We start from the raw sequence: 26,738 nt of genomic DNA, 5'->3' as shown, positions 1-26,738 counted from the left end.
GATCAGTTCGGTGTATTCAAACGTGAACTGGTCTTCTCCAGGCCTGTACTCTTTCTGTCTCCCCAGTTTGGGTAAACTCATCATGTTGCAACAGCTGTCTTGTATTTTGCTGTCTGCATGCAGACCCCTCTCAATTCTTCTTTTCTTTTGCTGTTCAAAAATGTGTGTTTCACTTTGTTTCCCTTTATCAAAGTCTTGGTTCAAATCCATGGCGTACATGCCACTCACTGATTTGCTACTTTTGCTTGTCGTTATTGGTTTCACGGGCCAGTTTTAGGCTGCTGGTGATAATTCTAGCCATGCATCTCATCATTTCTTGCCATCTTACTTCTCTGGAGCACCCAGATTCTGAATATATTCTTTTTTCCCAACTAATCCAGATGTGTGTATGTGTGCTTGCTTGAGATCAAACACAGGACTTTATACATATCAGGCAAGTAATATGTTACACTGGCAGCCCCAACATCTTAAATATGACTCTAAACTGGCTAATCTTTCTAGTTCATTGTTGTTGAACTCTCCTTCTAGTCTGTTTTATGGAACACACACACACACACACACAATCTCATCGACAGTTGTGTTTTCCCCACTTAGCACATTCTTGGTAGAGTAAAGACAATGAAACATGTTTGTTTAAACAAATGAAGCAGATGGCATTGAGTGGCTCACACGGATGAAGAAGAGACTGTCCTCCAGACAGCAAGCAGAGGGAATATGTACCTTTGATGTTCCTTTTACTCACACTGTTTGGCTTTTCTCCAAGACAGAAAGATCAAGAAAGCCACCCTGGTCACAGCACAAATACTAGACCCTCTTTTCTTTTTTTTTTCTGGCTTGCCACAATGCTTGCTATTTACTGCACTAATCTGGGGGTCAAACTCTGCTTGTTCCCTTTGCTAAACCAAGATATGTCTTAAAGATCACACATCACATAGATTTGGGGTTCATTTAGTGGTAAATCTCAATGTTCCTCTTTACACAGTTCATCCTTCCTGTCTTCTCTCTGCTACCCTGGTGACTGCACCCAGATCTGCTTTTTGACCTTGGCACCACCTCTTGTTGTTGACCCTCAAGCCCTGCAGCACTTTGTGGCCTAGAGTCAAGGAAAGATATTAGGCACTGCTCAAATGAAGATTTTCCAAAAGGAAAAAAAAAAACACTGAAGAGGTGGACCTCTGAGTTTTCAAGTCCAGTCTGGTCTATGTAGCAAGCCCCAGGCCAGCCAGAGCAACACAGTGAGACTGTCTTTCAAAAAGACAAAATAAAACGAAAGAGAGAGAGAGAGAGAGAGAGAGAGAGAGAGAGAGAGAGGAGAAGAGGGGAGTGAAGAGGAGAGGAGAGAAGGGGAAGGAAGGGAGGGAAGGGGAGAGGAGAGGAAACAAAGTGATGCTAGCTGAAATAGCTCTCTGTTTTAAATAACTTCTGTAGCCTTGTGTTTACAGACCACATGTGCACATGCACAGAAATATTCTCCACCATGTTCCTCTTCTCATAACCCCCTTTTCTCATCACCAATTACTTTGCTAATCTCTAGAACAAAGACTTTCTAATAACAATCTCTTCTGTGTTTTTCGCACAACTTACAATCTGAGAAAAAGAAATGGTTTCATTAAAGACAACTGGAGTAAGATCAATGTGTCCATGGAAACACACACATGGGTGCAGCAGTGATGGGAGAAACCATAACATCTGGAAGGTGACATCTAATGTCCACAAAATCTTACCCATGGCTCTCTACGACCTTCTCTATCCTATGCTTTCCAACTTTTTTCATTGTCTTGTTACATGCTTGGTATCTCATCGATAGATTTCACAAAGGATGCTCAACAGGAAATTTGGGTAGTCATTATCAGAATAGTTAAAAAAAAAACATTTGAGACAGGGCTTCAGTGTCTAGCTTGGAGTGACCTCTAACTCCAGAGAGCCCCCACAGTTCTGGGTTTAAAGGCCTGGTCCATCCCATTAAGCCAGAAGATGTCATCTTGTAGATTGGTAGACAACAAGAGATCAGTTTATTCTGGTATACAAAACAGGGAGAAAGGTTGATTTATATTGTGGGGGAACTCTGACAGAATGATTTGATGTTAAATATAGCACCTTCTACCAACACCACATACCATCCCAAATGACAGTTTAAATCGAAGCTTCTAGGTAATGCAAAATCACATACTGTTAGATGTGGAAAGCCTTTCAGCCTTTCTTAGTCCACCATGCCCTCCTCTGTACTGTGAGTTCTTCATGTTTTGGGCTGAGGTCATTTAAACATGTATTTCCTAATCATGTAAGAAGTGGGATAGTTTCTGACTAATGGCGAGGAAGGAAACTAAGGTCAAAAGTCTATATTGCGTTGTCTCCATATTACTAACTAAATACACATTTAAATGCCATAGCTTTATTTAGCATGTGTTCAGAGGGCTTGTAGAGAAATGGTCCAGCTCCTATAGTGAAGAGCAGTGCAGCACAAACGTCAGTCACAATGCTCTCTCCTAGTGTGTTAGAACACACCTTCGGGTGTGGTTATGTTACTGCCAACGGATTTCGTTGTGGTTTATTCTAACCCTTGCTGTCACTTTGAACTATCAAGGTTGTTTGATCCAGCATTAGAAGATTGCATTTTGAGAGAAGCAAGCCAACACCCACCACAGCTGTCGGACCAGCAATGTGCGTCACACCACAGACAGCCTGCCCAGCCGCTGCTTTCCGGTTCCTGTTATTGTCTAAAAATGCCAAAGTTTGGAATTGAAAATTACTCATAAAAGCCCTTGACTCTGATTCTGTGATCAGATGTAAAAATGCTCACAAGCACATGCTGGAGTTGAAATCAAACTGAAAAGCCTGGTATACAGTGTTTGTTAGTTTCTCCGAAAAGGAAATTTAAACGTGTCTGACAAAGCAGAGGTTGCATGCTCTCCCTGCACTGAGTCCTTATCAGCGTTCCGGCCCTCCAGCTTTAGATTACACCGTGTTCCAGTTTCCTCTGCCTGGAACACTTCTTCATGGCCAGCCACCCGGCCACCTTCGTGTCCTCATTTCAGTCACTCGATCAAATAAGGACAATCTGGCCCTGCATCCCGTTCAAGAGACTGCTTAGTCAACGCTTGCCTCCCCGCATCAGTAGCCACTTCCAGGCCATCTGTGTGTTTTGAAGTCTCCGACACCAACAGTCCCCTAGCTGCTAGCAGACAGATCTCTGCCCGCTTTCAGCTTCCTGATGTAAATTTTATCTGTGGTCTGAGCTTTCCTCGGGTTCCCGTTTTGGGCCCCCTTGTGTCCACTCTCTACTCCCACATGGCAATCATTTTCTTTGATAGCTTTTTTTAACCCTTAAAAACACAAAATATTGAATGCTCAGTGTTACATTATGAGGAACAGAGTGGACTAGTGGGTAGAGGATTAGTTGCCATCTCCTCATCCCGTATATGTATACATACATACATACATACATACATATATATGCATGCATACACATATGCATAGTATGTTATTTAAGTACTGGCAGACTTCACAGGTTTATATTATGTGTAATCCCAAATGACAAATTAAGTTTTACAGATAATCTAACATCACATGTAGTTAGATTTGCAATATTATGCTTTCCTGCTTTTCCTTCGCCTCTACATTCCTTAGAGTTCCTGTGTTTTAGACTTACGTCATTTAAACATGTATTTACATGCATATTTTGTTACAAAAAAAATAGTTGACCAGGAATGGACAGATGGTTCAGCTTGTCAGGGCACTTGCTCTTGTAGAGAACCTGGGTTCACTTTCTGTAACTCTAGTTCCAGGGCATCTGATGCTCTCTTCTGACTTCCTTGGGCACCATGTGGTGCCCATACACACATGCAGACAAAACATTCATACACATAAAATCAAATAAATTTAAGAAATTGAATTATATGTTGTATAAATTGCGTTTTTCTTTACTGTGGATCTTTCCTGGTCAATGGACTAGCTATCTAGTCCTTTAGAAGACTCCGTGGTAGGAAGAGGGGCTTACAAGATATTACCCCCACATGAGAATCTACAGTCAATAATTGATGAATGGAGGTGGGGAGAGGCATTTTCTTCAGTGGTGTAGCCACTGGTAAGGTGCCCATGCTCCTGTAAATAGCCCCTTGCTCATGTAGATGGCAATCCAGCCATCCCAGCCCTTCTACATCTGTTCTCGTGATGTAGATAATCACCTTTATTATAGGGTTCCCTGACAGGTAGCTGAGACAGCTCTGGAAAGCTGAGCTGCAGCCTGGCCTGGCCTGGCTCTTGATCTTGACCTTTGGTCATCAGAGACTTAGAACTCCTCCTGCAATGCTCGCATGAACATTCTTCCCAAGTCCAAGGTGGGCAAGGAACAAGTTGGCCGTGTTTGTAGTTGACACCCTTTGTGATCCTGAACTTTAAGAGGGCCCTGTGGCCCTGGCACTGCACTTGTAGCCTGGGCTTTATTTGTTTGTGTCTTCTTCAAGACATTTTTATGTTTCTTGGCAAAAGTATATGTGATAGTTAGCATTGATGGTCAATTTGGCAGCATTTGGATTATCTAAGAGTCCAGGCACACCTGTGCGGGATTCAGGCTAGGTTGGCTGCTGGCCATGCCTGTGAGAGGTTAATTTAGGTGGAATGACATGCCTTAAAGGTGAATGATGTCATTCTGGGACTTGGGTGCAGGAATGCATGCGAAGGAGAACTTTAACATCACACACCTTCATCACTCCTTTCTTCATATATATAGTGTAAGCAGCTGATTCAAGATCTTTGACTTCCCTGTCACAATGAAACACACTCTCTAGCTGTTAATCAAAGTAAACCCCTCCTCTAAATGGCTTTTGTCAGCATTGTTTTATAACATCATGGGAAATATGACGAAGACAGCATGTCCCCAGCAGCTTAGGGTTCACCTTGTGAGGACATTTATAGCTTAGTGATAATCATCTTCGTGCTTTTTTCCCAGACATTCTTACAGGTGGTATGGCTTCATGACTTGTCTAGTCTCCACTGAAATTCATGGCTCCTGAAGCCTCTGTTATCATTGTCTTATATTAGGTCTTCAATATTATTTGTTTGACCCGTTGAGGTAATCTTAACATTCTCTCTTTCTTGCATTCACACATTCATCGTATCCACATGTTTCACATCTGTCCTCCTCCTGTGAACAAACCAACCAGTGACCATGCAGCTAGCTGAAAACTCTCACAGACTTTCATCCACACAAGAAAATTCATTCTTGATTCAAAGCATGGGACTTTTAAAATTTTTTATCTTAAGTCTGGCTTGGTGGTGAATGCCTTTAATCCCAGTACTCAGGAGACAGACGCAGGGGTATCTCTGTGAGTTCAAAGCTAGCTTGGTCTACAGAGTGACAGGGCTATTAAACAAAGAAACAGTGTCTCAAAAAATGTTAACTTTTATTCATTTATTTTATCTATCTACCATCTATCTGTTGTCTGTCTACTATCTATCTGTCTGTCTTCTGTATCTATCATCTATCTATCTATCTATCTATCTATCTATCTATCTATCTATCTATCTATCATCTATCTATCATCTGTATGTATGTATGTATGTATGTATGTATGTATGTATCTATCTATCTATCTATCTATCTATCTATCTATCTATCTTCTATCCGTCTGTCTGTCTGTCTGTCTGTCTGTCTCTATCTATCTATCTATCTATCTATCTATCTATCTATCTATCTATCATCTGTCTGTCTGTCTGTCTCTCTATCTATCTATCATCTATCTATCTATCTATCTATCTATCTATCTATCTATCTATCTATCTATCTATCTATCTATCTTCTATCCGTCTGTCTGTCTGTCTGTCTGTCTGTATCTATCTATCTATCTATCTATCTATCTATCTATCTATCTATCTATCATCTGTCTGTCTGTCTGTCTATCTATCTATCTATCTATCTATCTATCTATCTATCTATCTATCTTCTATTTGTCTGTCTGTCTGTCTGTCTGTCTGTCTGTATCTATCTATCTATCTATCTATCTATCTATCTATCTATCTATCTATCTATCTATCTATCATCTATCATCTGTCTGTATCTATCTATCTATCTATCTATCTATCTATCTATCTATCTATCTATCTATCTATCTATCATCTGTCTGTCTGTCTTCTATCTCTCTCTCTCTCTCTCTCTCTATCATCTTGAGAAAAGAGTTCATAGTATCTCTGGTTGGCTTCTAGACTTGTTATGTAGCCCAGAAAGACCTTAAACTTCTAAACCTCCTGCCTCTACTCCTGAGTACTCAGATTTCCAGAATGTACCATGACAGAAGTAACTAGAAAACCACCAGGTTTTCCATCCTATAATTTTTTTCCTGATTTTATACACCTTCATAGTCATTCATCCTCAGGGTTCTCCTACTGGGTGTGATTATCTTCCTTTTTTGCTGAAAATTTTGCAGCTTCCTATTGTTTTGCAGAGGAAAAATTCATCATGTAGAATTGCAGTAAAGACTCTACACTTTTAACATCCAGTTCTATTTGCTTTTTTCCTCTGCAACTTCCTGTTTTTTACCTCTTTTCTATGAAGTCTTCCAGGATCCTTCTAGAAATAATGGGCATTAATTAGAGTTTGTCTTGCTTTGTGTTACAATGATTTATGCATGCATTTAGCTCCATTATTAGATAAAGAAAAGAATAAGATTTAGAAAGCAATATTTTTTTGATTTTGATTCACAAAGTGAATATTAATGAAAAAAATGATGGGCTTTAAATCTGAAGCTTATTTTTTAAAATTCCATTTGAAGGCTGTTGCAGTCTTTATCTGATTCTCTGATATTTCTGCCTATAAGGTTATAGAATCATTCACTATGGAGTTAAGATTGCTTTACTTATAAATCTTATGGACATTTTATATAATAACGTGATCCTATGTTTTACTGATTCTTTTAGAAATGATTTCATTGCCTAGAGTCATGGAGAAAATAGCTGGGAACAAGTCTTTATTAGCGAAGCATAGTTATTGCATGTCGGTATCTGAAATTCGATGCAGTATTACAATAAGGTATTTGTGTTTCACTTGCTGGACGAATTAATACTGCTTACTCTTTTGATTAAAAGATCAAAGATGTCCGTAATCATGTCTTCACACATTTCCCATGTAATCTGCTCATCCCAGTGTAGGTGATAACGAAGCTATCACTTATGTAAATGTTTAGAAGCTGGCGGTACTGAGACTTGGATTAGTTCTTCCGGAGGAATGAGGAGAATGAATGTGCCTTTTTCTCCCACACCTGCATAGGGGGAGAGTTCTCTCCCCCGACCCCCAGTTAAAAGCCCTTTACCGATGCAAAAGTAATTCTGTGTTGCTTTTAATCTTTAATTGATGTGTGTGCCTGGAAGCCAAGTGACTCATGGGAGTCGTCAGGAGTCTCGAATGGAGGGAGACCTAGACAGCCATAGATGAAGTAGGCAGCAGAGATGAGTTTTCCATTGGTATCATTAAGTAATCTTGGATATGTGGATATACATTCTTAGAATAAAATATTCTTTCAAAAGAAGTATTTTGCTGAGGATGTTGTCTCTGTGACAGAGTGCTTGCCTAGTTTGTGAAAGACCCTGGGCTCAGTTCTAGTAGCCATCTCCACACAGCCAAATAAAGGTCAGTGAGCTAATGATGGGGGTGCACCCCTTAATCTCAGCATCCAGGAGCCTGGAGCAAGAGGATCCCCACTCGGAAGCCAGCCTGGACTTCATAGTGAGATTTTTGTCTTAAAAACAACAATAGCAACAACAAAAAGCCATAAAAGGAATCAAGTTCTACGTTTCGTAGAGAAGCAATTTGTAATAACGGTACAGTCGGTCCTGAACTGTGACTCATCTTCTCTTAAGTTCAGCCCCCTTATTTATAAATCTTTAAAGATAACAGCAAACCTTCTTTCAAAAAAAGACAAAAAGGCCAGTGAGATAGCCCAGCCAGTAAAGGTGTATGCTGTGTTTACCTGGTGACCCGATTCTGAGTCCAGAAACCATGGGAAGGTGGAAGGAGAGAACCAGCTCCACCAGTTGTCCAGGGACTTCCACATGTGTGCTGTGGCTTGCACACATCCACCATACCTACATACACCTCCCTGCAACCAATAGCAAATAAAAATAAAACTTTAAGGTTTGCTGGGAGGGTTGAATCAGAAAGCACAGGTACAGCATCAAGCCCAGGCGGCGCATGGTAGACCATCACCAAGTGTCAGCTATTAGACAGCATCACCGTCAGCAGCACTGCTGGGCTGTGCTCCCCTGGCTGCCTCTCAGTTACAGTGAGCCACGGAATGTCAAATGGGGACTCCCGATCTGAAACCTGATATCTGGCTGTGGCTGTGCTTGGGCAACAATTTTTCAGTGTCTTTTTTTTTTTTTTTTAAGATTTTTATAAAATGTTTGTGTATGTCTCTGTGTGCCCGTATGAGTTTTACGTACTGTGTGCATGCAGGAGCCCTCAGAGGTCAGGAGAAGATGCTGGGTGTCCTGGAACTGGAGTTACAGACAGTGGTGAGTCTCCTGATGTGGGTGGTGTTCTGCCATACTCTTCTGGACTCAATGGATTAAAAGCATGTGTCGAAATAAATACTCCCCTCCTTTGTCTGTTTTCTCTTTTTTCCAAGGGTCGAAGCACCACTTTTTTGTATGTGTTCTCAAAACAAGATAAAAGTAACATATACAACTGGGACAATATTAAATGTGATATCTTTCCTTAGAATGGGTTTTGTTCAGAAAGGGAAGGTTTGCAGAATTCTAGAACTACCATATTAGACCAATTGATTAAATTGGAACACAAACAAAGACTAAAACTAAACTAAAAGGTGTCAGAAAACCACTGGACACCTTTTGTGCATTGCTTCTCTCCTTCTACCTTGGGTTCTAAGATTTGAACTCAGACTTGTGCTGCGGTCTCCTCTCTTGGCTGAGACAGCTCACTGACCCCTAAGTATATTTTCGTCTACATCTTGAAAGAGACAGGTTTTTAAAAATTCCATTAACTGATAAATAAATAAACAGAATGTCATAAATTCATATAAATAAATATTAATCATTCAGAAAATAGGATGTGGTACTGATAAACACTGTAAATATGGGTGAACCGTGACAGGATCATGTTAAATATAAAGAGTTAACACGGGGTCTACTGATTGCATGCTTTCATCTTTATGACACTGGACAGGCAAACACATAGAGACAGAAAACATGTAAGTGCTTTCCTGAGGGTGTGTGTGGGGTGAATGCCTAATGAATATGGACTTTCTTTGAGGGTGCTGAAAATGCGCAGAAGCTGAACAGCTATGATGAGGGTTGCTATTGCTATGGTGAAACGCTATGACCCAAAGCAAGTTGGGGAGGAAGGGGTTTATTTGGCTTACACTTCCACATCATAGTCCATGACTGAAGGAAGATTAGGACAGGAACTCAAACAAGGGTAAAAACCTGGAGGCAGGAGCTGATGCAGAGGCCATGGAGTGAACTTGTTTTCTTTTTATTTAATCATCAAACCTAAAGAGTTTCGATTTACTGACTGTGATGCTTTACATTGTAATCATACTTTATATTGCTAGGGAACTGGAGTTCCAGCTCTCTGTCCTGACCATCAGTTATATGTGCCTCACCCTACTCTCACGCTGCATTGCTGTGATGCAGGGCAGCTCTACACCGTGATTTAACACTTTGCAGGACTGGCTTCATTATGCATCTGCATCCCTAAAACTTCCTTCTTAGACTTTTCCTAGAAACTCTTGAATACTTATTGCAATAGACAAATGTTAGACTCTTTTATTCAAATTTCATATGAAGGCTCCTAGGGTTTTTCATCAACTATTATTTTTAGGGCAGTTTTAATTTTGCAGCAAATTAAGCAGAAGTTTCGCATCGAGCTCCTGTGCCCTCAACCCACTCCACCCCAAGCACAACCTCTTTTACTATTGACATCCTTTACTGCAGCCGTAAATTTGTTCGTTCAATGAACCTATAGTGACACATCATTGTCCTCGACAGTCCCCAGCTCACACTAAGCAGGTTCATTCTTTGTGTTGTCCTTCTGCGGTTTTGAAGTGAGTTGTGATGACAAATCTGTCACAGTACTGTCATGCAGAGGAGTTTCACGGCCACACACAATCTCTGTGTTCTACCGATTCCACCATCTTTTTCCATTAGCCATGACATTTTGTTTTATTGTCATCATTGTAGCTTCTCTTTTCCCAGAACATCATATAGTCAGAATTCGACAAAGGTAGTCTTTTCAGATTGGCATCCTTCAGTTAGTATCTTAATTTTCCTTCTGTGTATTCTCAAGACTCATTTTTAACCCCAAATAATATTCTATTATTGGGATATGTTACCACTTGTCTGTTTATCTACTGCATAACACTATGACTGTCTCCAAGTGTTGGTAATTGTTAATAAAGCTATTATAAGCATCTGCATGCAGGTTTATGTGTGGCCGTAACTTTTCAAGTCTCCCCTTTGGGCAAATACTGAGAAGTACAATTCCTCAGTCGTATTATGTGTATGCTCATTTCTGTCTACTACGTTGGCAGGCTATCTCCCAAGCACATTCTGTGGTTTTGCATTCGGTACCGTGATGACTGAGAGCTGTGACTCCACGCCCACATCAGCAGTGCCAGTGCTTAGAAGTTGGACATTCTAAGAGGTGGGCGGTAGGTTGTTTGACTTTTGATTTCAGGGTTTGTCATTCAGTGTGTGGTTGCCTCTCCACTATGTCATTCTTCCTTATGTCTCTCAGCGGTAATATATAGTTTTTTGGTAGGTCTTTGATACTTCTGGGAAACTAATTTTTATTTATTTACATATGTATTCCATTAATGATGACATTTTTGCAAGTAGTAGTTTGAGTCTGCAAACATTTTTTTAATCCATTTCTTTGCCTTGATTACTGTATTGAACATGATAATACATGGCATTATAAAACCATAAGAACACAGTCTTCCAAGTCCATAGCCCCATCCACACACACTTTCAGTGTTCCCCATTCTGGACAATCATTGATCTTTGTTGTGAATTTATTTCCCTTCTTTTTAGCTAGTTCCCTCAAATCTCTTTCTTGTTGAAGAATTCTCTCTCCAGTTTCACTCATTTATTCATTTGATGAATGCTTATTGCAATCTTACTACAAAGCCAACCCCATTCCAGATAGTTTATGAGATAAGAAAATGGCTAATTCCTAGTAAATACAGCTCTGTTTATAATAGCAAGCTGGTTTTGATATTGTGTTCACTTTAAGCATTGAAAGAAACTTAAACTTTATTAAATATTTATAAAATTATGACAAAGCTATAACAGTTATCTTACAGTGTGTCTGAATGTTCTACTATTTATTTGATTCCAGAAACCCCTTTCCATGTTTTAATATCAAATTTCTGCTATGAACTCCAACTATTATCTTACCCAAAGATAAAGACCAAAATGAAGAGAATCATCTTGACTCTCAGCTATTTCTTTAGAAGAGATGTCCTAGAGCCAGTGGCATGGCTCAGTTTGTAAAGGTGTTTGCTGAGTAAGCACAGTGATGGAGTTTAATTCCTGGAACTCATGTGAAAATGCAAGGAGAGAGCTAATTCCACAAGGCAGCCCTCTGACCTCTGCAGGCACACCAGGGCATGTGCTCCACCCCCGAACTGTTGGCACACACAAAGTAAGAAATACAGTTTATGAAAGAGCATGTGACTTTTCTCACCCAGATCCTCTGCTGACAATGCCAAGCACTGGGCAAGATGCACGAAAAAGCCCCTGCATTAGAAGAGGTTCTTTAACTTCTTGCTACCAAAGGTTTGGGCTAACTGTTGGTTACATTCAGCAAACATAACTTTCTTTATTCTCCTGTAACCCAGAACAAGCAATATGATTCTAAAAGGAAACTATTTGCTGCTAATAAATTTAAATGTGTTAGGATTTTTGCTTTAATTTTCCCAAACGAATCACAAGAACAAAACAAAACAAAAAAGCAAACAAACAAACAAAAAAACCCCAGTTCATCAAAGTGACGACACAGGGGAAATGTGCTTGAGATGCCATCAGCATCAGTGGTGGCCTGGTACGCAGTAACTGCCTCTATTGGTGAACATGAAAGCATGAAACATATACTACCTTCATTGCAAAAAAATTTATTTTATATAAAAAAACTATGACATTGCCTGGCATGTTGATCCAACTTCTTTAATAGCACCATTTGAGAATCAAAGTCTGGTGGATCTCTGCAAGTTTTAGGTCAGCCTCATTTACACAATGAGAGCCCCATCTCAAACAAAAGAAAACAACCACCAAGTATGAAGGCATGGTGTATGTAAAAAGCGACAGAACAACTTTCTACTTTCTGTACCTCTGACAACGTCCTTCTTAAAACAACTGAATTCGTGATGGACACTGACCTGGCTGAGTTTGCATCATCTTCCTCTTAGCTGAGCAAGAGACTCAGATAAAGATTCCCCAGAGGTATTTTTCTCTCCTCCTGTCAAATTTTCAAATACTATATTAGCAAATATAGGCTCAAATACTGTTTTTTTAAAATTATGTACATTTTCTCCACAGACTTTGTTTGAAAACTAATCTTGTGTTCATAGGAAAAGAAGGTGAATCTGTATTGCTTCTTAAGATGATTTCAGAGAAATAAGCTTGCGTGAGTTCCTTTCCCATCCTTTTGTTTTCTGACGAAGTATATCCTGTCTGGGGCAGAATTACTAGCTGACTGAAGCAGGCACCTCAGGGTAACTTAATTTAAAAACAGATCAGGGAGTTGCTTGTGGTGGCATATGCCTGGGCTCCTAGCATTGGAGAGGTGAAGTCAAGAGGAACAGGAGTTCAAGGCCAGCCTGGGCAACATAAAGTGCTGTTCACAAATAATCAAGGAACCAAGAGATTAATTTTTTTTTAATATAAAAGAGAGACAGGCTTTATTATAATAACAGAAAACAATTCCTTTGGTAGTATTGGGACAAGCCGCGGTAGTTTTCAGCATGCTGGTTCTATAGGAAGCTTTGCTTCACTCTAGGGCCAGTGTGTGAACAATTTGATATATTTAGGCCTTAAATCAATTGAATCTCAGAGGTGGGGAGTGAAGCTCTTTCTCTCTGAACGTTAACTCGATATGTAAAGTTCTACAGCATATGATGAAAGGATGTTGTAACTTTATTATGCCCTTTTCACTCCATGCCTCTCCATGTATCCTCTGTCCTACCCAACTCAGTGTATCTCCAGCCTAGGCCTTGGGCCACTACATCTCACTAGTATTATTTTGCATGTTTTTTATTATTTATTTTTAATTCTATGGAAGTTTAATATTTGTCCGTAATTTGGGGGCATTTCATTTGTACTCCCGGTTACCCTCTCTCATCCTCCTCACCTCGCTAAGCCCCTCCACCTTCCCCACAATCCCTCTCCCGCTCTCATGCCTCTTGTTTTGTTGGGTTTTGTGACCACTGAGTTTTTTAGTGCTGTGATTTTGCATTCACCAGGAATTTTGTTGGAAGATTCCTTGCAGCCACCACTCTGGCCTCTACCAGTTCGTTCTCCATTGTCCCACCAACACTAAAAACCCAGAGACAGATATGGGGGTTCAAACTGAAGATCAGAAAGGCAAAGCAGTCAAGCCACTAGAGAGCTCTTAGCTCTACCAAGGTTCAGAGACAGGGGTGATCTTGCATTTTTCTCCACCAACCTCAGACTCCACACTCTAGGGAATTCCTGTCCCTTTCCCTTTATATTCCTGTCTCTGCCCAATCCTATCACTCCTGTCTCCAACTCTCTGGTACTGGAATTAAAGGTGTCAACCACAGCTGCCTGGATTTGTTTCTGGATTGATATTGTGTAGCCCAGGGTGGCCTTGAACTCCCAGAGATCCATTTGCCTCTGTCTCTCAAATCCTGGGATTAAACGTGTGCCATCACTGCCTGGCTTAGTTTTGCCCTCTGATCTTCAGGCAAGCTTTATTTATTAAAACACAAATAAAATATCACTATACTCCCTGAGATGAGTAAGAATCATCCTTCTAAACTATAGAGCTCCTCAGAGAAAGCTCTTTGATAATTTCCTGCACCTACCAAAGATACCACAAGGATTCCTGTAGCTCCGGACCTCTTGTGATCTGAAGCTCTTCCAATTCTTCTCCCAATTCTTTTCAACCAATTCTTCTCCCACCTCATGCCTTTGCTCTTAACTTGCAAATACTTCAGTAAGTGATTTTCTCTAGTCTCTTGTCCTCTCAAATCTCTATCTGTTCCTTGTAGCCTAAGACCACACTGACACTTAACACACTAATCATGGTGTATGTAGGGGATAATCCTGTCCCCACTGACTTGAACGGATCCCCACATTGAGGAGGTAGCTCTACAAGATTCCAACAAGATTACACTCAACACCTGGATAGTACCACTGAAAAGCTGCTAAGTGCAGACTTGATGCATGATTTTGAAATACAGACTGTTAGAACTCTTATGTCTGTTTTTGGTTGCTCAACCAAATGCCCCAGACTGAGTAACGGATGAGGACAAGGATTGATTGGTTCAGCTCATACTCTTCTCAGTTCCCTATCTGATCGACCCCATTTGGTACGAGCCGCTTTGCTGGTGGCAACTTTGTGCAGTTCTTAGCGTGAGACATCAAGGCTAGTCAGCAAGTTTACTTTGTACTAAACCACTCGCGTGGTAACTGCCCCAGTCCCCAAAGACTCACGTTAATCTCATAATACCTAATCTAGTCTCCCATGAACGACATTCATTGATTTCTGAGGGAAATACTTTCACCCCATGACCTAATTACCTGGCGAAGGCCTGACTCCAGACACTACTGCGCTAAAGAATTAAGCTTCAATACAAGTTTGGGTGGGGGCAAACCACATCCAAACCATCTCTCTGGTTACGGATGACTAGAAGCGAAACAAGACAGAGACTTTCTGAAAAGCACTGGGAAAACTGGGACGGGGGCGGGGTGGAAGGGTACGCTGAGCAAGGTCGAAGGTAGGTTTTCAAGTAGTCCCAATCGCTGCAAAATAGATCTGCACGATGAACTTCCGTGCACGGAACTGCTGGGTTTTCCTTCTGTTGCCGTGATGAAATACCCGAGGAAAGCACCTTAGGGGAGAAAGGGGTTCATTCCGTCTTAAAATTCCGAGTCAAACCCATCATTGTCGGGGAAGTCTCAACGGCAAGAGCTTGAAGCAGAAAGAAATGAATGGACGCAAGCTCCTTGTTTGCTTGACTGTGTCCAAATTGACTTCTCCATTGTTACACAGATCCAAATCTCCAGCCTGAGGAATGGTGCTACTCCCGCTGGAAGGGGTTTTCCTACATCAATTCACCAGATTAAGGAGTTCTCCACAGATGGGACTTCAGGCCAACTCAGTGTAGATAGTCTCTTATGGAGGCTTTCTTCCCAGGTGATCATTCTAGTTTGTAGCATGAATAATAAAAACCCAGAGACAGATATTGGGGTTCAACCCAAAAACCAGAAAAGAAAAGCAGCCAAACCACTAGAGAAGTCTTACTGGTGACTGCAGGCTAACCAGACTAAGCCTCTCTCTTCTCTCATTTTATGTTCTCCCTAGGACTGATAGGTGTAGGCCACCACCACCCAAATCTGTGTAGCCCAGGGTAGCCGTGAACTCACAGAGATCCATCTGGCTGTCTCCCAAATCCTGGGATTAAGGGTGTGTGCCACATTATCTGACCTCTAGTGGCTTTAGCTTTGCCTCTGGTTTTCATGCAAGACTCATTTATCAAAATACAAATAATATACCACTACACTAGGTGTGTTGTGTTGACAACTGAAGCTATCACATACCTAAAACAGCTTGTGCATGGTCCCTGAACTGGTGTTTGCCGATGAGTGAGGTAAGCGGAGAGATGTTCAGCAACACGGAGGGCTGTACAATAGCAATCGCAGAGAGTGCTGCGTGCTGCTGCCTGCCATGTTCTTTGTTATCTCCAGACCTGCTTTTCTAATCGTACATTGTGTACCACTACCTGGAGGGCCCGTGGGCGGCTCAGACACAGCCTTTCTATCTAGAATGTTATCTATCCCACAAGACTGTCTGCATTTCTCGCATTCCGAGCTAAAGGTGCCACCACCTGCTCTGAAAAGCAGAATTCTGCCTGTTCTTACCACCTACATCCAGCCGCTGCCCTTTCTCACATCTCTTACTAATGGTCAGATCCTCTTATTTCTTCTTGTCCTCACTCCTCTGCTCCAACAAGGCCTGGCTTTTTTCTCTGTCCATGGGTTGATTTCCTTCCTTCTACTCCCTGACTCGCTGTCAGTCACTCACCAAAATGCAGCTAGAATGGTGCCTCCAAAGGTTCAAATCTACTCGCACCGTCACTTCTGCTTCAGGTCTACCTCTCCTGCATAAAACACTTGGCAAATAATTATTGCCTGAATTACCTTATCAAATTTTATCTTCCCAGTTCTTTAGAGGAGATTTAGGATGACATTATCCTGTTCTCCTGGCAAGTGTACTCAGGCTAAAAGAACTTGAGGAACCCCCCCCCCCCACCCAGATCAGTGGCCAAGGCTGTCTGCCCCTGTTTCTATGATTCACTGCCCATCTTTTATTAAAAGATGGCCTTTTCACTTGGAGAGCAACTGCTGATTACACAATGGAGCCTGCCAGTCATATAGAAATAAACTGGCTTTGGTTCCGATGATGTTGCAGCTGTTAAAAGTGTGGTTACTCTAACTCTGGTCACAGAGACTTTGTTTCAGGAGCACACAGAGGAGAAGCTTGTAAAGCTTCCGACAGAATAACTGCACTACCAAAAACAAATTACTAAGATTGATTTTTACGTTTATTTCTCTTGAGGAAAGGGAAAGACTTGTTGCTATGGCACAAATGTAGAGGTCAGAGGTCAACTTGTGGTTGCTCACTTTCTGCCACATGAGTCCCGGGGATCAAACTCAGGCTGTCAGTTTGACAGCCATCTCCCATACACACCCAGCCTCTTTCTGTCCCATTGATGGGAAACTTTAAGCTATAACTCAGAATCTCCATTCTTTGATTTCCTTGTCTACGCCGTCTTCCAGGGCATGCAGAGTAGTTATGAAGTAGACTTTACAAGCAGAACAGAGCACAGCTTACAGTGACTGCTTGGCATCCATTCGTCAAATGAATGAATCAGGATTAGGGAAAGTAAAACCCTATTACTGTATGGTCCAGAATCATTTTCTGACAGTTTTCATATTCCTACTGATAAGGCATAACTGTAAGCCAAAACGCTGTAGGTGTGTTTCCTATGTAAAGGTCAAAGCAAAACGCATTGTCTTACCCTTGTGAAATGGGAACAACTTAGCTCACAAATATACCAGTAAACATGCAGAAGGCTCTAACATTGAAAGTTTCTGCTAAATCTCAACGTCCTTATGAGCTTGTGTTTGTTTATAGTAGTGAATTTAGCAGCATTCAGAAAGAGGATTCACAAGGCTAACAGAAGCAAGAACTCGGTGGTTCATTGCAGATTCTCAATTCCCTCTTGGTCATTCTTTCCCTAGCTTTTGTCACAATCCCAGACTGTAGAGTTATCCAACAGATGTAGGAACCGAGTCTGAGCTCCATTTGCCATGAAATTATGTAACCTAGGATGGCCTTGAACTCCTGAATCTCCTGTCTCCACTTTCCAAATGCTGGACTGCAGGCATACACCACCACACCAGATTTATGTGGTCCTGGGGAGTAAAACTTGGGGTTTTGTGAATGCTAGGCAAATACTCTACTACCCTAGCACATTCCTTCTCCCATAACAATGGAATTTGATTTGATTTTGAAACATTATAGTATACTAGTACATCTTGTATCATTCCTTGTTCCATGCTCCTTATTTATGAATGTCTATGTAGTAATAACCCACACTCGTAATAAAGTCGGCGTAGGAATGCACACATTCTGATGAACATTAGGTAAATCTAAACCTATATAAAATGTCCTTAGTTCTCAAACTATGACTACGTGAAATGAAAGGAAAATTTGCAGCTATGGCATAACATTGGTTAATTTGGAAAATTCAGGGCTAGAGGTAGCAGTTAGGTCAGTGTTAGAGTATAAAGTCGGCACATTTCTCAGATCCCCTTTTCTGGCAGGATTCATGCTCTGGGGACTTTGATTGCAAGTGCCCTGCACACCTGCTTTGGCAGGGGAAGCAAAACGCCCTCCCACCGTCTACGTGGGGAGAGCTATAGGAGGTTATCGGGCACGCAGGATAGCTGCAATTCTCTGGACACTCCACAACATTGAGGAGAGAAGGAGGTGGCTATGGGCAATGAGGATGCTTGTTTGTTGGTTTGTTGCAATACTGGAGTTTGAACCTAGGGCTCTAGGCCTCTAAACACTCTACTATTGAGCTATCTTCCCAGCTGCATTGTCTGTCTATGCAAATTTCTGCACTGGGGGCAGTTTGTGCAGGAGAGCCCATCTAGTGCTGTTTTCCTGTGTCTCTGAGGGCGGGGCTTCCTTCCTGCTGTGAACCGGCATAGGAATCACCGCTCAGCTTTCCGGTCTTGGTTTTCCACTCTTGTGAGGTACTTATAGATCAGTTCTTTCTCTTTTTTGACACGAGCAGCAATGCCTTCCCGTGTGTTTTGTTTTTCTGTCTTCAGAAGAATTGTGCACCAAACAACATATAGCAGCTGCTCGTAACAGATAACAGCCAAGCACAAGGGCCGGAGCCACTATGGTCAGCCTCCCCTCCTGCGGCCTGTGACATCCAGGGTCTCTGCATTCTCAACTGGAAGAGCACAAGAAGCGCTGACTGAGCTGGGATTTTAGTAGAAGAGAAAAACCCGCTTGACATTCAAAGTACTCATTTGTGGTAAAAATTTATGTGAAGCACTCTTTTAGAAAATAAAAGAGGAACGAAGTATAAAATTTCTTTAAGACTTTTATTTAAGGGAAAAAATGTCTCTGTGTGAATAACCGAGAAAGGTGCAGGAGAAGTCCTGGTACATCAGGTTACTAAGATTCACCTTGCCAAGTGCGAGGGCACTGGGTACCATCTTCTGACTGGTACGCACTGCTGCACACTTAAAAGGCTTTCCCACCCCGGGTTGCTCTTTGTCGGGTGCCTTCGTGGTTACTGTGGATGGAGAACCACACCCTTTTGATCAGATAAAACAAAAATATGATGATGAAGGGAGGAAAATAAAACCCCAGTGTTCATAAGCTGCTGTTTATACAACTACAGAATACATTAAACACTAAAAAGGAAAACAACCAAGTTTGGGGGGGGGAGTTGGCATGGGTTTGGAGTTTTAGTGAATTTGTGGCATCCTAAATAATATTAATACTTATCAAGTCACTGTTCATTGGGTTAAATAAAGTTTGCAGCATCTGGCTCTTCTTAGATAGAAGATTTCTCTATCTCTCTCCCCCGCTCTTTCCCTCCCTCTTCTCCCCATCTCTCCTTTCCATTTTTTTGATTTTTGACACAAGGTCTCTTACAGTCAGCCCAGGCTGGCTTTTAAATTATTATGGAGCTGAGGGTGACCTTGAAGTCCTGTCTTCCTGCTGCTACTTGGTACCCATCATGTCTGGTTACATTGCCTTTTAAATGATCCTGTCAGTTAGTTTGTGTGTGCTAGTGAGTTAAATCTTCCCACAAGCTGTGCAGGAAGCAAAGGCCTCCAGGTTCCCCAATTCCTTCTCCTACCCCAGAGGCTACCCCTGAGTTCCTGCTCTGCGGACACTCCCCAGCCCTCATCAATACCAGATCTTTTTTCCTGTGAAGATCTTTAACATCCCCCCACACTGCACTAGCCCCTCCATCAGGACCACTGCCAAGGCTTTAGAGCGGCACCTCTGCATTCTTCTGGGCAGCTGCTGCCGGATTGGTCCTCTCCTGTCCCACATTGCGGCCTGAAACTGCCCCTCCCACTGCTCTCTGATAACTGCTTAGGAACCTTCAGCGGTTGGGTTCAAGTTCACCAGAACGGAGGATAATAGGAAGACGTTTAATCACTACATACTCTTGGGTATCGTGTGGGAGGAAGTAGCCAGAACCCCACTTCACTGCCTCTAACCTCAAGTAGTTTCTCTCGGTAACCTCAGCATACCACCCGGCCGTCACCGTCTTAAAATGCAGGCTTCTGGTTAAAAGGTTTTGAAGCACTGCTGTAAGACACGTGTGCTTACAGAAATCCAGCAACCACGGGAAAGCAATGCCTGGGTATTGAGATGCTCCGTACGTTTCAAGAGAGCCGATCCCCAGGAACAATCTATTCTTGATGGACTTCTGCTAAATAGTGACGAGCTACAGACTGGCATGCATTCACCCGGACCTCGTCTGTATTTACCTCTCAGTAATATCCACTTTCCCCACGCACCTTAACTTCTAACCCAGTCGATTATCTGGCACTCTTTCAGCAAGCTGTGGCTTTTCACCCCCTTGCTTCCGCGGCATTATCTTCCCTAGCTGGTAGTTCTTAAGTTGGACTTCGATGGTGGTGCATCCTTTACGACTTCCTGAGCTGTGTTTTTAAATTCACTGCTGTTACAGGGTTACCATCAGTCCAGGATGCCACTGTGAACCTGCATTGCAAACCCCTACACCCCCCAGCTCCCAACTTCAATCCCACTTCTCCATGAACCTCCACTCCCCCTCCCAGGAGACCTCCTTGTTTTAGCTTTTACACTGCTACCTTAGCTGAGACGATATTCACATAAATACACAACTCTCAATTTGTTAAAGTGAATTCTATATTTTCTTCCCATTGGGTTTTATACCACTTGAGAGCAAGGCCCCTGGTTTATTTTTACCCGGGATTTTTCTGCATTTGGTGTGTAATACCTATTTTCTAGATAATTTCTCTATCCTCACTTCTAACCACAAACTCTGACTTTATCCTTGATGATGTAACTAAAATGTCACCTGGGCTCTTGCCCAAGCCGCTCATAGTCATGCACACGTTTGCTCTATCAGCTCCACCGATTCCTTCCCTCGCTTAGGTGTAGGTTGAAGGTCTTCTGGTAGTTATTTTATTGGCTTACTCCAGACCAAGAGAGCAGTGGTGCGGTGCTTTCCCACCCACCAGTATTGCCATGCCCTCTGCCACCACAGTAACAGCTCCTGTGTGCTTGGAACTCTGGTATCTTTACCATCTGGAGACCCTTCTCCAGGAGATTGGCCTGTGATTCCACTTAGGAAAGATGACCCTGTGTATAACCTCCTAGCAGCCTCTAGGAAACTGCTCAGAACGATCAAGGTAATGATCAAGATTCAGTCTGTGTGTGCGTGCATGTGTGTATATACTAACAAAATTATTTCACAGGAATTAAAACATTTTTCTGCTCTTAGCATTTCTGTCTCTCTTTAGAGCCTTCAACCACACAGGGCCTTAGTTTGCACCCTGAATTGTTTATGCTGTGTTGAAGGATGACTTCACAACCTGGTTAGGACTCCTAACTAGTGTAGACATATGTCCTGTTTTCCGCTCTGTTCCTTCCTCAAAAGAAAACAAACAAACAAAACAAAACAAAACCCCAAAAACAAACAAAACCCCACCAGAGCTAATTGACTATGTTTAATAATTTCTAATTCTGAACACAATGACTTACTCATAGTAGATATTCAACATGAAAGAACAGTGAACATCCAGTTTAAAACACACACACAACACACTCACACACACATACACACACCTTTTCACTGCCATGACAAGTATCTCGTAGAATGGTTTAAAGAGAGATTTATTTTGTCCCATGGTTTCAGAGGTACCAATCTCTGTTCAGCTTGCTCTATTGTGGGCCTGTGGTGAGTCAGAACATCATAGTGACAAGATCACTTGTGTCACAGTGGTTAAGATGTGAAGACAAGTGACCGGAAAGGACCAAGATCAAGTGTTAGCTTAAATCATGTGTCTAGTGATCCACTTGCACAGTCCCACGGCTTCTCAACAGTCTCCTCAATACTGGAAAGTCATCAATGGGTTAGAGCACTTGTTAGGTCAGAGTTCCTGTGATCTAATCTCTGGAAACATTCTCACAGACTAACCCAGATGCGTGCTCTCCTGGTATCTCCTATATAGTTTTCCATCTAATCAAACTGACAATTAAAATTAACCTCATATATAATATTTGCACATATATAATGGTAGAGACTGTGGTAATTGCCATATGTGTAGAGGCTAGCTGCTCAGTTCTTCCTTGGCTCCAGCCATGTCTGAACATATGAGAATGTAGGACCCTGTTACCACCCTGGACAGAATGTATCATGATGGAAACCAATTAGTTTGGTATTAGTTTTTGTTACTGCCTGTTGTTCTCTCAGTCTATTGTACACCATTGCCAACAAAAAGCATATTCAGACAATCAGAGCCTGATGGCATTGGTAGCCCTGAATAATCTGGGTTGTGTTTGCTAAAGGTCTAATGGGAACGTTACGGTACGTCATTTATTAATAGCTTTTGGGAATTAAGATGCACAACAATATGTGCTCAATCAACATTAGGATTTTTCAGTGTACTTTTGCTTACTTATTTATGTGTGTGGGTGTATGTTCAGGTTAGAGGGCAATCAATGGTAGCTAGTTCTCTATCATGTGGGTTCTAAATCATAAACTGGGGTGGGGTGGAGGGTTGTCAGGCTTGGTAGCAAATTCTAAACTGGCTGAGCCATCTTGCTACCCTTGACAAATATTTTTTAAATATATGAATAAACAAATGTATTATTATGAAAACTATTGAGACGATTTCAGTGTCTTTTCAGCATAAGTATGTTTGTTGTTGTTCATTGGAGGGGTTGCTGGGGAGGTAATGCAGGTCCTTGTACATGGTAAGTAAGTGCCTTGTTAATTTGTAACCATTCCTTAATCAAAAGAACTAGTTACAAAGATGACATTATTCTAAGTGAAGTAAGGTAGACACAAAGCACAAATATTGCATGATGTCACTTATATAATCCCTAGAATAATCAAATTCTTAGGAAGAGGAAATGAAATGGCAGTTACCGGAAACCAGTTAATCTGGAGACTTCATAGTGGGTACACATGTTCAATTTAGAATGCTAAAAATTCTGTTAGATGGTCTTGATATTTTCACAACAGTGCAAATACACTGCATTTATGTGAATTAATTGCACTTGTAATAGTGGGCTAAATACTGATGTCTAGCCAAGTATTCTAGCACACATCTGTAATGTCAGCACTTGGAGTATCAGGTGCCAAATTTGTGACTTGGGGGTCATTCTGGCAATACACAGTGAGATCCTGTCTCAAAAAGGCAAAGACAGTTGATGTATTCCTAGGTTATCTGGGGTTGAAGAGGTCCCTTTGCATCTTTTCTAGATGAATTGTTTCCTGTGTATTTGCACCCTTACAAAAGTATGTGTATGCATGGACATCCTATGACAGCATCAGAAGCATGGTGACCAAAGCCTAATGTGGGCTGAGTTGATGCTGATCTTTATAATCTAAATTTTGCCTATAGGGGTTTTCATAATAATACATTTGTTTATTCATATATTTAAAAAATATTTGTCAAGGGTAGCAAGATGGCTCAGCCAGTATAGAATTATTTCTCCCACAATGCTCTATGCTACCTTTAAATGGTGATGCCTCAGAGAATCCACACTGTAGCAATATTGTCTAATAGGATTGTACATCAGAAGAAAAGTGTTGCTTTTAATTAACTTTCAAAAAATTTAAAGGGGGAAAACACTATGTTACTCTCCTTTTTCCAATTCTTCCTGTTCATCTATCTAATTCCAGTGTGGACATTTAGGTTTCCTGACTTCCTGCTCACACAGAAGTGTCTTTCTACCTTAAACTCTTGCCTTATCCAATGTACACTGTGGTATTCGACCATATGAATTTCCTCAAAGACCACCACTTGCTTCCTATTTCACAAAGCTCGATCAAGGTTGAGTGCCATCAACTTCCTACCCTTCACCCCACATCTGCAAACTTCTTGCCAGGCCATGAGGCTGTCTTCCCCATTTCACAGCTGGAAATTTCAGCTTCTCTTTTCACAGTCAAGGCTAATCCAGCCACCTGTTCTCTGCTCATTGTCTCATGATGTAGATGGAACCATAATCACCAGCCATCTCTTTACATTTCACCGTCTTTAGCCTTGAGTTCTTCTTTAGATCCACCCTCTTAACATATAAACAAGCCCAAGTCATTCCAAAATTAAGAAACAAAAAAAGTGCATTTTAAAAGCTTGCATCCTGAATTTCTCCTTATGCCTAAACTTTAAAAAACAAACAAACAAAACCAACAAGTGCTTCTTACTTTCTCCTTTTTCTTCAGTTCCTCTAGGACCAGTGGTTTCTCCCCCTATGGATCATGACCCCTTTGGAGGTTGCAGATCAGATATTTGCATTAAAAATCTTAACATTAGCTAAATTGCAGTTATGAAGTAGCAACAAAAACGTTGTATGGTTAGGGATCACCACAACATGAGGAACTGTATTAGAGGGTTGCAGCATTAGGAAGATTGAGAACCACTGCTTTTGACTGTCAACTGCAACTAGGTTATGAATATTTAACTTGTAGCTACATATGGAGCCATGTTTGACAGACAATTTTCATTATCTATGAAATCTGCATGTTTGATATCATTGGCTTTTAAAATCTTTCTTTCCCAGGTTCTTAAGGCACCACTTTTAAAATGCTATAGTAATTCCTTCTTGCTTTTGCTTTCAGCTACCAATGGATCCTACCAATCTGTCCTTTACACGTCCTTCTCAGCTGGTGCACAGACAGAGACCCCAGTCTGACAGCATCACTAATGTTGTTGGAGTGGGTATGGTCCTGTTGGAGCAAGTGTGTCACAGTGGAGGCAGACTTCAAAGTCTCATATATGCTCAAGATACCACTCAGTGTCTCATTTCACTTCCTGCTGCCTCCAAGAGATAGAACTCTCAGATACCTCTCCAGCGCCATGTCTACCTGCATGCTACCATGTGCCACCATGATGATAATGGACTGAGCCCCTGAAACTGTAAGAGAGCCACCACAATGAAATGTTTTCTTTGTAAGAGTTTCTGTGGTCATGTGCCTCTTCACAGCAATAGGAAACCAAGACACGGTTTAGAAGAGACAAAACAAAACAGAACATGACAAGGTGTGGGGATACTGAAATCTTTGTTGCTAGTTGAAGTGTAAAATGGTACAAGTACTGAGGTTGCAATACAGTGGCATAAAATGGTACTACCCACACACTGACTAGAGGAGATGTTGGCGAAGAAAAGACATCAGTGATCTTACCCAACACTGGACCCTGCAGCTGCAGCATCCAGACTAACCCTTCCAGTCAAGATGTGCCTATTGGTGCAATAGTGGCATGACTATTATTGGGTAACTTTTGGGAAAGGGGATTTGAAACTGGCTTCACAGGAAGGAATGCCATTCTTATATACTCTAATTTTGATCAAAAGCTCATGGCTTGGGAGGTCATAGACTATGATCATTTTGTTAAATGGTCACATTGTCAAGTTACCCAATAAACATTTTTTTCTTCCTATAGACCTGGGCTGTTCTTAACCTTGGTCAAAGAGTATGAGTTTTGCAGTGGGCAGCAGTCAGTGTGCGGAGAATAAGAAACTGGGTGTCCTGCCTTAATTGGGACACTTTCATTAAACTTGAGCTTCCTAAGACTCGGGGACCATCTCAGAAGGGGATATAGAAAAATGTAAGAGCTGGAGAATAGGGAGACATAATATGAAATGCTGTCTTCTGGACACCACATGGCTGTGAATCATGAATTCACAGCAGCTGTAGTCACCTGCATGAGAGCAAGGCAGCCAAAGTGATGGCATAGATGAAGGATGATCTCCAGACCCCACCCCTTATTGAGGAGCTATTGACAGTTGAAAGCTGCCTGGAGAAGGAAGAATCATTTGAGTGTTCTTATTGGTAAGTTTCCCATGGTCCACTGGATAGCCCTGCATCCATGCACATAGGGTCAGTACTAACTGGACTCAGTGCATTGTTAGAAAAAAGAGAAGAAAAGGAGAACGAAGAGGAATGAAGTTAGGAAGGAGACATATTGGGGGGATACTTAGAGAGCTGGAGGAGAGAAATAGGGAGCAGATATGATCATATTTTAGTATAATAGTATATAAAATTCTTAACATAAAAAAATTGTGATAAAAATAAATTCCAAAAGGAAAAGTATAAATGGTGGTACTGCTGCAGGCATATTGTGGTGCTGTTATAGTTCATGGGTGAACTGTATCTTACAGGATTGTGTGTATACACAATAGGCCCCCACCTGGTGACATTGTTTTGGGGAGTTGTAGAGTCTTTGAGGCATGAAGCATGTCTGGTGGGGGTAGTTCATTGAGTGCATGCCTTTGCGGATTATAGTTTGACCCGACTTCTAGCCAAGGTTCTCTGCTTCCTGGTCTGATGAGAAGTGGGAAGGCCTAACTCCACTCTCGTACCATCATACATCCCTTGACACCCTGCCACAAGGGACTTCTCCCCTCGGAAGCTTCTTTTCTCGGCTATTAGGTCACATCAGCAAGAATGAAACTCATAGAGTTGGATTTTCCTCAGAAAAATGAAAAACAGACTCTTCATGTGATCTTGAAATTTCACTTTTAGGCAAATACTCCAAAAATTGAAAGCAGGTGCTAGAACAGTTATTTGTGCGGAAGTGTTCACAGTAGCATCAATCACAATAGCTGAAAGGAAAATAATACAAATATTCACCAATAGAAGAATGGGTTAGCATAATGTGATGTATCATTATATGTGGTATGATGTACTCAGTTTTAACATGGAATGGAATTCTGGCAT

This window comes from Chionomys nivalis, chromosome 18 (assembly GCF_950005125.1).
Source record: "Chionomys nivalis chromosome 18, mChiNiv1.1, whole genome shotgun sequence".
Taxonomy (NCBI): domain Eukaryota; kingdom Metazoa; phylum Chordata; class Mammalia; order Rodentia; family Cricetidae; genus Chionomys; species Chionomys nivalis.
This window is presented reverse-complemented; position numbering follows the sequence as displayed.